This window comes from Capra hircus, chromosome 5 (assembly GCF_001704415.2).
Source record: "Capra hircus breed San Clemente chromosome 5, ASM170441v1, whole genome shotgun sequence".
NCBI classification, from domain to species: domain Eukaryota; kingdom Metazoa; phylum Chordata; class Mammalia; order Artiodactyla; family Bovidae; genus Capra; species Capra hircus.
In genome coordinates, this window is record NC_030812.1 from 53,612,075 (window position 1) to 53,629,378 (window position 17,304).

At 38.7% G+C, this 17,304-nt stretch overlaps 1 pseudogene; it reads left to right on the forward strand.

The window, feature by feature from the left end:
- LOC102168608 lies at nucleotides 13,469–13,982 on the forward strand (annotated as a pseudogene).

Consider the following 17,304-nt stretch of genomic DNA (forward strand, 5'->3'; position numbering starts at 1 on the left):
CTTCCAGGGCCCGAAACTGAGCTCTTGTCTAACACTCAGAAATGAGTTGTCCAAGGAGACACATGTGCTGACAAAGCAAGAGATTTTATTGAGAAAGGGCACCCGGGTGGAGAGCAGTAGGGTAAGGGAACCCAGGAGAACTGCTCTGCCATGTGGCTCGCAGTCTCGGGTTTTATGGTGATGGGATTAGTTTCCAGGTGGTCTTTGGCCAATCACTCTAATTCAGAGTCTTTCCTGGTGGCGCACACATCGCTCAGCCAAGATGGATGCTAGCAAGAGGGATTCTGGGAAGTGGACAGACACACGGTGTCTCCTTTCAACCTTTCCCGAACTCTTCTGTTGGTGGTGGCTTATTAGTTCCATATTCCTTATCAGGATACCTGTTATTAAAAAACTCATGCAAATGGTTACTATGGTGCCTGGCCAGGGTGGGAGGTTTCAATCAGTGTGCTTCCCCAACAGACAGAGGAGCTTGGTGGGCTTTGTCCATTGGATCGCAAAGAGTTGGACATGACTGAGTGACTAACACTTTATTAGAGGAAAAACAGTAAAAGTTCTAGCTGAGAGAATATAACTGGGAAACTGCTCTACATCTGGCTTCATCTCTGGAAGAGTAATCAATCCTTGTGCCAATTAGATCCTGGAATTTATGGTGTTTTTATAAGGCAAAGTGGACAAGTTGGTGCAAATGAAAGGTACAGCTAAATTTATAGGCAAATGTGTCATATAGACTTTCCAAGTACATATCAGAAAATATAACATAATGACAAGTTGAATGAAAGGTTAGTCACTCAGTCGTGTCCAGCTCTTTGTGATCCCATGGACTGTAACTCACCTGGCTCCTCCATCCATGGAATTCTACAGGCAGGAATACTGGAGTGTGTTGCCATTTCTTTCTCCAGGGGATCTTTCTGACCCAAGGGTTGAATCTGTGTCACCTGCATTGCAGGCAGACTTTTACCATCTGAGCTACCAGGGAAGCCCCTAAGAACAAGTTATAGATGAGCAAAATTTTTTTCTGGAAACAAATGTTTCTCAGGAAATAGATGTGTTGCTTTTTTGGACAGTTGGTGAAGAAATAGTTCAAGTATCCATAATATGAACAACTGATCAATGCTTCTCAGCACATAGAATAAGAAGAACAGATGTGTCTCTAAACCTTGGAATGATCACACATTTTCCTCTTTTATTTAGTTATCAATACACAAAAATTGATAAAGAATCACATCTCAGATATAATTTCTTAAACTAAGAAATATCTAAATCATATTTTCCTGCTCCTTTAATTTTTAATGACTTCTAGATTTACCAAAAAGAAGTTGAAAACTGAGGACACTGAAGTTCAACTCTAAGTGAATATCACTGAAAGGCTTGCAGCTCAACACAATAGTTAGTGACTACCCATTATGTGCAAAGCACTGTGCCTGGGGCTGAAAGAGACAGACATACAGCAAAATTAAGTCTAACACAATGAAATAAGTGCTACAATAAAGGCATATATCAAGTACGGTGACTAAGGAAAAGAAAAAGATTAACTCCTCCTGAAGGTGTTGTAGAGGAAGGGACATCTGATAAGAGTTTGAAGAATGAGGAATTTGCTTGGACAGAGTTATAGAGGGCTCTCTCTAAATCCAGAGAACATTGTAGTAACTAGGGGATGAGAGAATGCAAGGAAAAAACCTGAGATGAAACCATGAAAAGGTCAATGGGAGCCACTTCAGGTGGAGTTATCTACAGCAGACTAAGAAAAGACATAGTCACACTGGAATTTTAAATTCATTAACCAGGCCATTTTCTGAGAATGACTGTGAAGGGACAACACTGAAGGTAGAAAAATTTGTAAGGGATTGTAGTATTCTGGGTAAAACAGAAGAGTCAAAACAGGGACACAAAGGAGGTCCTCAATAAAACTTCATGGAAGAAAGAAGGGAGCAAAGGAGAAAGAGTGGTTGGGAAGAAGGGAGGGAGAGAGGAAGTCAAGTCTTAGTGCTCTTGTTCCTAACATAAGGAAACTGAAGTCCTGAGAGATAAAATGCCTGGTCATCTCTAGAGAAACAGCATTGTAGAGCTTCTAGACCAGATCATTTTAGATCAGGGAAGCGAATTTGACTTAGAGCATTAACAGGAAACTTAAATAAAAGTAAAAGCATCTGCAGAAGTTTTACTGTCTTTGCTGACTTATTTAAAATTGTAATTTTAACCTCATGAAAAGCATGTGTTACTGATTGGAATGTAATGTTTCTGGCAATGCCTTTGTACATATTTTCCAAGTCTTCATGGAATTGGCTTAGATTTTTCTTTCCTTAGTCCAAAGCTTATGTTTGCTGAAATTCTGTTGTAGTACAATATGAAGTTCCTCTTTTCATATGCTTATATTTCTATGTATGTCTTGATTAATAGGAACTTAGGAAACTACAGATAGACTGTAATATAATATATATTTTATCAAAGCTAAGCATTTATTTGGATTTTTTCAGTACACATGTATGTCTTAAAAAACCAAATGGGGATACAGTTCCTTATTTGTCACTCATTTAAATACCAGCCTTATTATTAAAAATCTTGAATTCAATGAGGTTAACTCTTAAAAACAAATGTGCTATGTTTTATAACCATGCCACAGAAATAATTTAGAATTGAATCAAAAAAGTATAGTTGATTCAAAATGATGCGTATCAATTATGAAATTGATGCAAATTTAATATTATCATTATTTCTAAGTCTCTATTTCTGTCAGCGCCAGCACCATTATTCCAGTCTTCTGGACTAAAAGCTTTGACATCACTTTTGATTCTTTCCTATTTTTGCCCATTATGAGTAATTTATTAGCAAGTCTATTTGTAACTGCCTTGATCCTCTTAATAGTAATGAATCTCTCTCATTTATACTCTTTTACTTCTTTTACGTTTATTATAGCACTTATTAAAGTATAGCTTGTATAACAGCTGTAAAATTACCTGTCTTTTCCACTGAGAGAAAGGACAATACCTTATTCAACTTTTCAACCCCCTCAATGTCTAACTTTCCACCTATTTAAATACGACTACTGTATAGTACAGGGAACTCTACTGAGTGCTCAGTGGTAACCTAAATGGGAAGAAAATCTAAAAAAGAGGGAATTACATGTATTATATGCTGTATACTTTGCTGTACAGCAGAAACTAATATAACAGTGTAAAGCAACCATACTCAAATAAAAATTAATAAAATAAATAAAAATTTAAAAATTTTAAAGTTTGTATTAGAAACACACATCATCATCCATGTAGTATGCTTGCCAAAAATAAGTTACCTAAAGATAATCATGAAGAAATAGACATATCCAAGTTAAGAACAACCTGTAAATGGACTAACTTAGACTCTTTGTTAACATAAAAACATAAAATAAGAAGTCAGAGGAAAAAAATAAATAACTACCAAGCACAGTGTTTGGTATATAATAGGCATATAGTAGGCAGTGAAAATAAGTTTTTCAAATTCTAAAGGTTTTAACTGACTATAAGACAGATTTTGATAAATCAATATTTTCAATGTGATTTTGTACAAGCTCTCTGCTGCCTATTCCATCCCATATAAACTTCTCTGTCATTTGTTTAATGTCTCTGACAATATTTCTCCACTGCAAATTTATAGCATATTTATTACCAATTTCGAAACAAAATTCTCTACCCAAGTATACTAAAACTGAGATCATGGCATCCAGTCCCATTGCTTCATAGCAAATAGAAAGGGAAAAAGTGGAAGCAGTGATAATTTTATTTTTTTGGTCTCCGAAATCACTGCAGATGGTGATTACAGCCTTGAAATTAAAAGAAGCTTGCTCCTTGCAAGGAAAACAATGACAAACCTAGACAGCATATTAAAAAGCAGAGACAGAACTTGGCCGACAAAGGTCTGTCTAGCCAAAGGTATGTTTTTTTTTTCTAGTAGTTATGTATGGATGTGCGAGTCGGACCATAAAGAGGGCTGAGTGTTGAAGAATTGATGCTTTTAAACTGTGGTGCTGGAAAAGACTCTTGAGAGTCCCTTGGACAGAAAGGAGATCAAACCATTCAATCCTAAAAGAAATGAACCCTGAATATTCACTGGAAGAACTGATGCTAAACCTGAGTGTCCAATACTTGGTCACCTGAGGCAAAAAGCTGACCCATTGGAAAAGACCTTGATGCCAGGAAAGATTGATGGCAGGAAGGGGACGACAGAGGATGAGACGGTTGAATGGCATCACTGATTTTCATGAGTCTGAGCAAACTCCGGGAGATAGTGTCAAACAGGGAAGCCTGGTGTGCTGCAGTGCATGGGGTCACAAAGAGTTGGATATGACTTAGTGACTGAACAGCAACAATGCTCATTTTTGAAATTATGAAAAAATATATTTACATTTTATAAATTTTGAATACTGACAGAGATGTAAAGAAATGAAAAATCATGCTTAATTGTATTAACATTAAAGAGACACAACAATAATTAACTACTTAGTGTTCATTCCAGTTTTGTTCTGTGCATAACCCTGTCTAGCTGAAATAATTCTGATTATTTAATTATGCAACTTGAATGCCACACAATATTAAAACTTAAACATTATTCCATTATTTTAAAAATCTTTACAAACATAATTTTATAGTAATTAAAATATTAAATGCACAAGATTAAATTCAATATAATTTAAACAATGTTAACGTTAAGGCTTTTAAAATATCCTTACATGTTTAGACATTAGCTTATTTCCAATAGTTTTGAAATTTTTAATAATAAAGTTTCAACATTTGGGGGAATAAAGTTTTTCCTGAGTTTCAAATAATAATCAGGATATATTCTAAAAACTGCTACAGGTTCAAGATGCATTTTAATTATTACAAAATAGTCTCCTTTTTGCCAAAATGGCTCCATGATTTTTTTTACTATACCCAGCATAATCTTCTTGTCATATTCTATGATTCTTGCTAGTTTGATAATCAACATTTTCAATATGAGTTCATTAATCACGTGTATTTTTCCTTTTGCAAATAATTTTGATCATTCCTTTATTATTTGGGCAGTTTTAATGTTTTTCTTATGAATCTATGACGAGACAAAGAACCAAGGAACATACACTCACATGACATCTATGACGGACATTAAAGCCCCCTTGGCTTTATGTCAAATCTATATGTACTCGTTACTTATTAAAGACAAAAAAAAAAAAAAGTATATTTGCTGCAGATTTTTCCCAAAGTATTGTTTTCACTCATGTATTTTGTTTGCATAAAACATTTTGTGTTAATGCTGTTAAAATAATAGATCTATTTTTTGTTATTTTATTAATAATAGAATATAAGAAAGAGAATATATAGCAATAGAGAAGAGAAAATAAAAGGAAAATAAAAAGCAACAACAATGCTTGTGGTAAAGTTATTAAATTAAAAGGTGGTATCTCAATCATTATACCATAAGTGTGTGTTGTCCATAAATTACATTGTAAATCTAATTTAAACTATTGCATAAAATTAAATCATTTATATACTCCTTAATGTATTTAACCATTTCTTATTTGGGTTATTAAGATTTTTATTAGTATGAACAACATCCTAGTAAATATTTTTCACATAAATCTTACATTATAATTTTCATTGTGTCTTTGAGGATAAATTTCTGAAAGCAAAACTATTGATTGAAAATTTATAAACACTTTAGGATTTGTAACTTGCTTTCCCAGATGTTAATTTACTCATCCACCAGTAGTATATAAGAATGCATTACTGAATCTGTAATAATAACTGTTTTACAGATCTCTGTTAATTGGATATGCGAAAATATTTGTAATGTGCACTTCGATGGTTACAATGATGTTGGGCATTAAATATTTCTTCTGGGCTTCAAGGTCACTCTTCGAGACCTGGCTTGGAGACATTGATTAGGGCTGGGACAGCAAATTCTTTCCCTTTGGCCACTTCTTTCCTTGATAGGTCCCGTGACTGGTGGGTATCAGAATGAGGCTGCCAAGCAAGAGAAAATGTCAAAAGACCTTTCTTGTTCATTTTTTCCCATCTTTCTAGCATTAGCTCTTCTCTCTGGTAGCAGTAGTGATTTCTAACAGCAGCTGATTCTATCTTCTTTCCATTCACTCCCAAAATGATGCATTCCACCCAGTGGTATCAACAAGGAGAAAGCAATACCCTTTTCTTAGAGGTCTGAATCTCAGTTCTTTAGGATCCTCTTACAAGCTTTCTCATTGTGAAAACACCAACCTCTTCCTTTTGTTCCTCCTGCTCTCAGGGTAGTTAATACTCCATGAAGTTATTATCTGTATCATCTCAGAAAGTCTTATTGGACAGCACTACAATAATCCTGTAATTTAAAGGGCAATGGTTCCCAAACTTGGAAACTTCCAAAGTCAAATTTCAAAGCTCAGGCCGCACCCCAGACCAATTACATCACAGTCTCTGGGGATGGACGCCAACCTCCTCCTCCTCGTCTTCTGTGCCTCCTCCTCCTCATTATTATTACTATTATTTGAAGTTTCTACAGGCCATTATGATAGGCTTCCAGGTGGCTCAGTGGGTAAAGAAGCTGCCTGCAATGAAGGAGATATAGGAGACACAGGTTTGATCCCTGGATCTGTAAGATCCTCTGGAGGAGGGCATAGCAACCCACCCCAGTATTCTTGCCTGGAGAATCCCATGGAGAGGGGAGCTGGGCAGGCTACAGCCCATAGCGTGGCAAGCTGAAGTGACTGAGCATGCATGCAGGATAATGCACACACAGGTGACTACAGTGTGCAAACAGGTTTGAGAACCAGGGTTGGTTTAAACAAAATGACAGGATAATTAACGTTACATATATTTTTTATAAGATTGCTATTAGGGAAGAATCACCTCTCTCCCCTTCTCTCAAGTTCCTACAGATGATAACAGTACAAACTACTTTTATCTTTTTAGTGTTGAACTGGCTACATTTCTTTCTGTCATCTCTAGAAAGAACATGACTTCCCTGAATTCCTTTGGTGCATTAAAGACAACTCTTCATCCTTCATGGAAAGAAAGTGCTAACGGGTATTTTGGTTTCCTGTTAGGCAGGCCGGTGTGTTTAGAATGGCTTATAAGTGGCATTTAAAGGTACTGAGACAGCTGCAGTGCTCAAAAAAAGTGTGAAATTCTTTTCTACTTTTGTTAACAGTAGAGAAAATATCACCAGCATCTGAAGCTTTCCACTGACTGCTCAGTAATCAGCTAAAGAGAAGGGAGAGTGAACTTCTGCAAAGTGAGCAGCTAGGGAGAGACAATAAACATGGCAAAACACTGACTTGAAGAGGGTAAAATCAAATGTAAATTTTTCCTTGAATTACCTGGCAAAGGCTAATTCAACTAACAAAAAGGTTTGAATGTTTGAGAAACAAAAAATCAGAATGTAACATGCTTTGATTTGATTGTTGCGCTACATGTTACTCCAAATAAAAGAAGAAGGAAGAAGGGGAGATGAAAGCAAAAGAGCAAACTGTAGCCTTCCTCCATGTAACTGAGTGATTCTTCTTAATGTGTACTGTTCCTGCAAATCATTAGAGGAATATGGAATCTGAATGAATGAATAATGCCAAATAAAATAAGAATTGACCCCAGCCTACAGCTGTTTATTGAAGTGAACCCACTATGAACCTCTCTATGGATGCAGCCTCACCAGCAAAGTCAAATGAATAACTGGTTCAGTTCAGCTAATTCAGACCAAAATGGAGTGGTTGTCTCAATTATCAGACTGTTTCAGGAGAGAATTATTTTTCCTGTGTTTCGACTTCATTTGCCTACATAGCTTAAGATAATGTATTCATAGTCACATCTTCTTTCATTGTATATTTCCCATCATTTTCATACAATCAGAGTAAATACTGGGGGGAAAATTGCCTGTCTTTTATGTACGCTTTGTTATTTGTCATTTTTTTGAATCAAAAGGAAAATACTGCCTATGGTGTGTTTTTGGTTTTCCTTATATCATTCATATACTCCATTCATTCATTCAAAATCATTTAGTAAATTCTTACTATGTGCTAGGCATCTGGATTGGTTTTAAGTGTAACAAATGAATAAGGTATGGAAGTGGTGAGGCAACTTATCGATATAATTAACTTATGATTGTTCTCCCCATAGTTTTCCTTTCCCACTTTGCAAGAAGTAGCCAGATCCATAGTATTTCCATGCCTTGGGGTTTTTGTTGGTTGCGAGTAAAGTAGTAGCAGCTTCGTTCCCAAATTGAACCAGTACCAATCCCATGGGTTGTAGTCCCTAGGGGTGTACAGATATGCAGTAGATATATCAGAAATGTCTAATTAGGAGACGGAAACCACATGGTAATTTGAACAAGGACACTTACCATAAAGAATTATTAACAGTGACAATGGAATAAGTATACAGAAGAACAGAGAACCTAAGGCAGGAGTCCAGCAAACTTTTCTGTTAAACAGCCAGATAGTAAATATTTTAGGCTTTGCAAACCAGCAAATATTTTAGATCTCTGTTCCATCCAGCATTCACCTCTGCTGTGGCAGCATCAAAGGAGCCCGAGACAAAATAGAAACGTGTCGCTGTGTTTGGATAAATCTCTGCTTACAAAAACCAACAGCCAGTTGAAGTTGCTGACCTCTAAAGAATAGGGCTTCCCAGGTGACTCATTGTAAAGAATTTGCCTGCAATGCAGGAGACATGGGTTTGATGCCTAGGTCGGGAAGATCCCCTGGAGAAGGAAATGGCAACCCACTCCAGTATTCTTGCCTGGAAAATCCCATGGACAGAGGAGTCTGGTGGATTACAGTCCATGGAGTTGCAAAGAATCAGACGGGACTGAGTGACTAACCTTTCATTCAAATAGTTTTGTTTTCTGATATGTACTTGGAAAGCCTATATGACACATTTTCCTATAAATTTGGCTGTAGCTTTCATTTGCACAAAGTTGACCACTTTGCCTTATAAAACACCATAAATTCCAGGATCTAATTGGCACAAGGATTGATTACTCTTCCAGAGATGAAGCCAGGTGTAGAACACTTTCCTGATTATATTCTCTTAGCTAGAACTCCTGTTTTTCCTCTAATAAAGTGTTAGTCGCTCTCTCGTGTCTGACTCTTTGTGACCTGTGGACTTGCCAGGCTCCTCTATCCATGGAGGTTCTGCAGGCAAGAATACTGGAGTGGGTTGCCACGCCCTCCTCCATAGGATCTTCCTAACCTAGGGATTGAACCCAGGTCTCCCACATCGCAGGCAGATTCTTTACCATCTGAGCCAGTGTCTTTGCCAAACCTTCTCCACTGCAGTCAGGATTGGTTCTACATTTTGTTATAAATTTGAAGTTTTGGATCTACGCTTTAAATAAATGTAAGCAAACTTTATAGAATGAGATTCTTTTGCATAAACATACCTACATTCATTTTCAAAAATAAACACATTTCAGTAGACTATGGACTTGGGGGAAATGGTGTGGCTAAATCTTATTCTGGAATCATTAGGGTGCTGGATTAGCTGCTTCTAGGCCCCAAGCATGGCCTCTGCTTGCCTTCCCTTTCCCGTTCTTCCACGGCCATCCCTCCTCCCCCAACACACAACCAATAGGAGTACTGCTCTAATAGCTGCTGCACCATGCATGCCTTTTCCTCTCCAGTTAGCCTTATATTCACAGGGCGAGAGTAGGTAAACTGAGCTCCCTCTAGAAAGAAATCCATATTGAGCATCAGACCAGACTCTAGAAACAAAGAACCAAGTTATTTGTACATGGGATATTGGGTAGCAAGCACTATATGGGGCCTTGCTTTCTATGTGCCAGGCACTGTCCTAAGGGCTTTACAAACACTAACTCATACCTGACCATGCAGGTATGACCTAAATCAAATCCCTTATGATTATAAAGTGGAAGTGAGAAATAGATTTAAGGGCCAAGATCTGATAGATAGAGTGCCTGATGAACTATGGAATGAACTTCATGACATGGTACAGAAGACAGGGATCAAGACCATCCCCATGGAAAAGAAATGCAAAAAAGCAAAATGGCTGTCTGGGGAGGCCTTACAAATAGCTGTGAAAAGAAGAGAGGCAAAAAGCAAAGGAGAAAAGGAAAGATATAAGCATCTGAATGCAGAGTTCCGAAGAATAGCAAGAAGAGAGAAGAAAGCGTTCTTCAGTGATCAATGCAAAGAAACAGAGGAAAACAACAGAATGGGAAAGACTAGAGGTCTCTTCAAGAAAATTAGAGATACCAAGGGAACATTTCATGCAAAGATGGGCTCAATAAAGGACAGAAATGGTATGGACCTAACAGAAGCAGAAGATATTAAGAAGAGGTGGCAAGAATACACAGAAGAACTGTACAAAAAGGATCTTCATGACCCAGATAATCACGATGGTGTGATCACTAATCTAGAGCCAGACATCTTGGAATGTGAAGTCAAGTGGGCCTTAGAAAGCATCACTATGAACAAAGCTAGTGGAGGTGATGGAATTCCAGTAGAGCTGTTTCAAATCCTGAAAGATGATGCTGTGAAAGTGCTGCACTCAATATGCCAGCAAATTTGGAAAACCCAGCAGTGGCCACAGGACTGGAAAAGGTCAGTGTTCATTCCAATCCCAAAGAAAGGCAATGCCAAAGAATGCTCAAACTACCGCACAATTGCACTCATCTCACATGCTAGTAAAGTAATGCTCAAAATTCTCCAAGCTAGGCTTCAGCAATACATGAACTATGAACTCCCTGATGTTCAAGCTGGTTTTAGAAAAGGCAGAGGAACCAGAGATCAAATTGCCAACATCCGCTGGATCATAGAAAAAGCAAAAGAGTTCCAGAAAAACATCTATTTCTGCTTGATTGACTATGCCAAAGCCTTTGACTGTGTGGATCACAATGAACTGTGGAAAATTCTGAAAGAGATGGGACTACCAGACCACCTAACCTGCCTCTTGAGAAATCTGTATGCAGGTCAGGAAGCAACAGTTAGAACTGGACATGGAACAACAGACTGGTTCCAAATAGGAAAAGGAGTACGACAAAGATGTATATTGTCACCCTGCTGATTTAACTTCTATGCAGAGTCCATCATGAGAAATGCTGGACTGGAAGAAACACCAGCTGGAATCAAGATTGCCAGGAGAAATATCAATAACCTCAGATATGCAGATGACACCACCCTTATGGCAGAAAGTGAAGAGAAACTAAAAAGCCTCTTGATGAAACTGAAAGAGGAGAGTGAAAACTTTGGCTTAAAGCTCAACATTCAGAAAACGAAGATCGTGGCATCCGGTCCCATCACTTCATGGGAAAGAGATGGGGAAACAGTGGAAACAGTGTCAGACTTTATTTTGGGGGGGCTCCAAAATCACTGCAGATGGTGACTGCAGCCATGAAATTAAAAGACACATACTCCTTGGAAGAAAAGTTATGACCAACCTAGATAGTATATTCAAAAGCAGAGACATTACTTTGCCGACTAAGGTCCGTCTAGTCAAGGCTATGGTTTTTCCTGTGGTCATCATGTATGGATGTGAGAGTTGGGCTGTGAAGAAGGCTGAGCGCCGAAAAACTGATGCTTTTGAACTGTGGTGTTGGAGAAGACTCTTGAGAGTCCCTTGGACTGCAAGGAGATCCAACCAGTCCATTCTGAAGGAGATCAACCCTGGGATTTCTTTGGAAGGAATGATGCTAAAGCTGAAGCTCCAGTACTTTGGCCACCTCATATGAAGAGTTGACTCATTGGAAAAGACTCTGATGCTGGGAGGGATTGGGGGCAGGAGGAGAAAGGGACAACTGAGGATGAGATGGCTGGATGGCATCACGGACTCGATGGACGTGAGTTTGAGTGAACTCTGGGAGATGGTGATGGACAGGGAGGCCTGGCGTGCTGTGATTCATGGGGTTGCAAAGAGTCGGACACGACTGAGCGACTGAACTGAACTGAACTGAACTGGACTCATTTAATCCTCACAGCATCCCTATTTTTTATCCCTATTTAACAGATGAGCTAACTGAGACACAGAGAAGTTAGATGACTTGCCCAAATGTAAGGGGCAGAGATACATGGAACTGAACTATCTAAGCTTTAATAATCACCCATTACTTTGCCAACAAAGGTCCATCTAGTGAAGGCTATAGTTTTTCCAGTGGCCATGTATGGATGTGAGAGTTGGACTGAAGAAAGCTGAGTACCAAAGAATTGATGATTTAGAACTGTGGATTTGCAGCATGCTCTTGAGAGTCCCTTGGACTGCAAGGAGATCCAACCAGTCCATTCTAAAGGAGATCAGTCCTGGGTGTTCATTGGAAGGACTGATGCTAAAGCTGAAATTCCAGTACTTTGGCCACCTCATGCGAAGAATTGACTCATTGGAAAAGACCCTGATGCTGGGAGGGATTTAGGGCAGGAGGAGAAGGAGATGAGAGAAGATGAGATGGCTGGATGGCATCACTGACTCCATGGACATGAGTTTGAGTAAACTCCAGGAGTTGGTGATGGACAGGGGGACCTGGCGTGCTGCGATTCATGGGGTCGCAGAGTCAGACATGACTGAGTGACTGAACTGAACTGAACTGAACTGAACTGAACTGAATCTTCATAGATGATTCATTTCTCCAGCTTTATCAGAGTGTAATGTGTGAAACTGTTAGTTGCTCAGCTGTGTTTGATTCTATGTGAATCCATGGACTGTAGCCTGCCAGGCTCCTCTGTCTATGGAATCTCCAGGCAAGAATACTGGAGTGGGTTGCCAATTCCTTCTCCAGGTGATCTTCTCAACTCAGGGATCAAACCCAGGCCTCCGGCATTGCTGGCAGATTCTTTACCACCTGAGCCACCAGCGTGTAACTGGCAAATAAAACTGTATATATTTAAAGTGCATAATACTTCACAGATGATTCTGACCTGCAAATAGGATTGGAAGCCAATTATAAAAATTATTTGAAGACTACCAGTGTCCCTGCCGCCCACGAAGCCGCCGCAGCCGCCGCCGCCGCCGCAGCCGCCATCGCCTCTGGACCGGCTTTATGGTTAGGCCACAATCTTCAATGAGTAGACATATTCCTCAGTTCCGTGGTATTCTCGGTCACACATTTACAGAGTTTCTGAAGAGCAGTGGAGATTACTGCCAGACACAGCACGACCTCTATGCAGACAAGTGAATTGCAGAAATTCATTACTGCTCAACCAAGAAGCCCCCGTAAGACTGGTTAACCTGGACTCAGAAGTGTTGAATTGAAATCCATAGAGCATTTTTATACAAGAGTTCTGATCTGGATGGGGTAAACCTCAATGCACTTCCTTTCTATTGCCTCAGTACTACTGGATTGAAGAATTGCTGCTTCTTGTTAAGAGGTTCATTCATTCATTACTCCCAACTTCATACTTGAAGCACTGAGAATTTCAAGTGGAGTATATTAAAGTTGACTGTGTTTCTTTGCATCATTTCTGTATTCAGTTTTTTAAATTCTTTCATATCCCTATTGAGTGTTTTTGAACTAAATTAACATGGCTTGAATGAACCGCCCAGCTCCTGTGGAAGTTACATGCAGGAGCATGAGATTTATTACACAGAACTCAACTAATGCAACGTTAAGCAAATTTATAGAGGAACTTAAGAAGTATGGGGTTACCACAATCGTAAGAGTATGTGAAGCAACTTACGACACTACTCTTGTGGAGAAAGAAGGCATCCATGTTCTCGATTGGCCTTTTGATGATGGTGCACCACCATCTAACCAGATTGTTGATGACTGGTTAAGTCTTGTGAAAATTAAGTTTCGTGAAGACCCTAGTTGTTGTACTGCTGTTGATTGTGTTGCAGGCTTTGGCAGAACTCCAGTGCTTGTTGCCCTAGCATTAACTGAAGGTGGAATGAAATATGAAGATGCAGTACAGTTCATAAAAGCGGCAAGGAGCTTTTAACAGCAAGCAACTTTTGTATTTGGAGAAGTATCATCCTAAAATGTGGCTGTGCTTCAAAGACTTCAGTGGGCATAGAAACAACTGCTGCATTCAATAAAACCAGGGTGCATGATGCCATTGATTGGAAGTGGAACCTGAGAAAGGATGGAATTTGTCGTGCATAGCAGATAGCCCGGTTGACTTGGTGAATAAGTCTGACGAAGCTTCCATAGGAGTGGTGAAAAGCAGTTTCACCAGGCCATAGGCCTGGCAGAGTTGTAGTCCCTGTTCAGGTTATGATCAGCCTATTTGGATACTAGTAAAGAATTCTTGCTGCTCAGCATTGAATATGTGCTTATAATTTGTACCAACTGACCTTTCCTGAAATCATGCAGTATTGTGTCATGTCATTAAATCTGTTTCCATGCCAGAATCTTACCAATATGTAAGAAATTTAGAAAGACTAGGTGCCAAAATACCCAGCACAATACTTGTATATTTTTAGTATCATATAGAACAAATCCCAGGAACTATGAACACTCTAGACCTTACATGGTTTATTCCTTGCATCATTTCAAACACAGAAACTAGGGCCTATGAAGTTTGCTCACAATATATTTACATCTCCCACACTCATACCAGTATTCATCAGATTTGCTCCCTTTTGAATTAACCGAGTCTTACAGTGATTATTTAATATCTTTCTATAAATCTCATTTTATATTGTAGAAGGGCTTCATTTTGAAAATCTACATTGTACAGAAGCACATGTCTTTAATGTCTCCAGACAAAAGCCTTACAGTTCATTTTAATGTTTGCACTTTGGGGTGCAACTTACAGGGAGGGCCTGAAAAAAGAATGGGAAGGGGCTATTAAGTATTTTTAGTAAAATGTTGCCTTTGACTTGTGCAGAACATGTAGAATATGCACTTTAATTTAGTAAATATTTTTTAAAAGGTAGAAATACTTTGTTACTGTAACTAAAACAATTCTTAATCAAAATTTCTGAAATTCTTGTAATTTTTTTCCATACTTACCTGAAGTTGTTTATCGACTTAGTTTTGTTTGAAGTGTGATTCCCAGCCTCTCTTGCAAAAATAAGTGGGTTTCTGCTAATGAATTGAGCAGACATTTAATATTTTATATACCTTTTGAGCTGTGTAACTTAATATTTGGATACTTGACAATTTGTTTTATTATGTAATTGATAAAATGGTGATGGGTATTAACATTAGCTCAACCATATATTTATACTGTCTGGGAACAAGTGGTTATAGTTCTGTGGGAGAAATAATTTGTCAGTGTTCAGCAGCTTGTAAAAATCTAGTACAAGAGCTTAAACATTAAATAAATGATGATATGCATTTATTGTCAAAAATATATATATATTTGAGCTGTGCATTTATTACATGAACCCACATTCAGTTCTATCAGTATTACAGACTTAACTGATCTTTTTTGAGTTCTACAAAATCATACAGATGGAAAAAAATGCCCATTTGAGATTTCACAAAAATCTTAACTTTAGTAACCATTTTGCCCCTCGATTAAAAATCACAGTGTCTGTGATGGGTTTCTTCTTATGTTTGGTGTTCCCACAAGTCCCCATGCTGTTCCATGAGTTGCCTGAAGCAGAATATCTGGAAGGGGTTAGGACTGAAGTTGCTGTAGGCACTCTTGCAGCCAATGCCAATCAACAGCACTACTCCAGGTACCATGATAGATATCCTGGGATACTGCACCATGTGTACATGTGTATATGCAGAAGATTCTAACTTATGCCCTGAGAGTAAAATTCCTAATTTCTGCAATTTCCTACTTCTTAACTCCAAAAATGAACAATAATTGTGTCACTGTTAATCAGTGGTTAATCTTTCAAAACTAACTCAACAACATATTGCTTCAGATGTTACTATGTAATGATGGTTTTCTCTCTATTTTCTAAACCAAATTGTTAGAAATAATACATAACTAGTAGAGCTTCTAATAGCTCGCAATGCCTAATTAAAGATGTTATGAGTTTAAGGAATATTATAGATACTTCAGAAGGAAATTTGGAATAGTTTTACTTTTCAAAGATGCATTCTTCTCTAACAGAGGTATTCAGGGTAAAATAATCACAGACTGATGTTTTTAAATGTGCATATTTTATCCTCAGTAATTTATCGAACAGCATTTTCATACAACCTCAAAACAAGCGACAAGCAAGTCTAACATGGTCATCTCTTTACATCTACTACTAAAGAAACACAGCTCAGTTCAGTTCAGTTGCTAAGTCATGTCTGACTCTTTGCGACCCCATGAATCACAGCACTCCAGGCCCTCCTGTCCATCACCAACTCCTGGAGTTTACTCAAACTCATGTCCATGGAGTCGGTGATGCCATCCAGCCATCTCATCCTCTGTCGTCCCCTTCTCCTCCTGCCCCCAATCCCTCCCAGCATCAGGGTCTCTTCCAATAAGTCAATTCTTCACATGAGGTGGCCAACGTACTAGAATTTCAGCTTCAGCATCAGTCCTTCCAGTGAACACCCAGGAATGATCTCCTTCAGAATGGACTGGTTGGATCTCCTTGCAGTCCAAGGGACTCTCAAGAGTATTCTCCAACACCACAGTTCAAAAGCATCAATTCTTTGGCGCTCAGCTTTCTTCACAGTCCAACTCTCACATCCATACATGACCACTGGAAAAATCATAGCCTTGACTAGACGGACCTTTGTTGGCAAAGTCATGTCTCTGCTTTTGAATATGCTATCTAGGTTGGTCATGACTTTCCTTCCAAGAAGTAAGCGTCTTTTAATTTCATGGCTGCAATAACCATCTGTAGTGATTTTGGAGCCCCCCAAAATAAAGTCTGACACTGTTTCCACTGTTTCCCCATCTATTTGCCATGAAGTGATGGGACCGGATGCCATGATCTTAGTTTTCTAGGTCAGAAGGAGACAAATATAAAATTTCAATGGAAACTGTGATCGAACAGCATAATAGCAAAAGTCAATATGCCCCAACCAGTAAGCCGTCATCCATAAATTAGTAAATGGTCGAAAAGTCCTGTTTCTATATGAAGTGTAATAAATAAAGTAGATAACTGTGACATATTAATCAAAGAGAAGTGTGAGGGTGAGTGACGTCAGCAACACAGTGGAACAGGAGGCCTCCCTCTTGCATCTCTACTCAGCAACAATGATTTGGTAACCATGCACAAACAGAAGTGCCTCTGTGGATGTACAGGATACAGGTAGGAGACTGCGAAACGCTGATGAATCCCAAGACCAAGGAAGTTCATTTTGAGAAAGCAGATCTCGGCCCAGGTAGTAGACTCAACTGTGTTTCTGACCACAGACCACTCTGGACTCCACCACAAACTTGTTCATATGCACCACCCACCAAGGTAGCCAGGAGGAGTCATACCCACCTGTGCCTACTGAACTCAGTGCCAG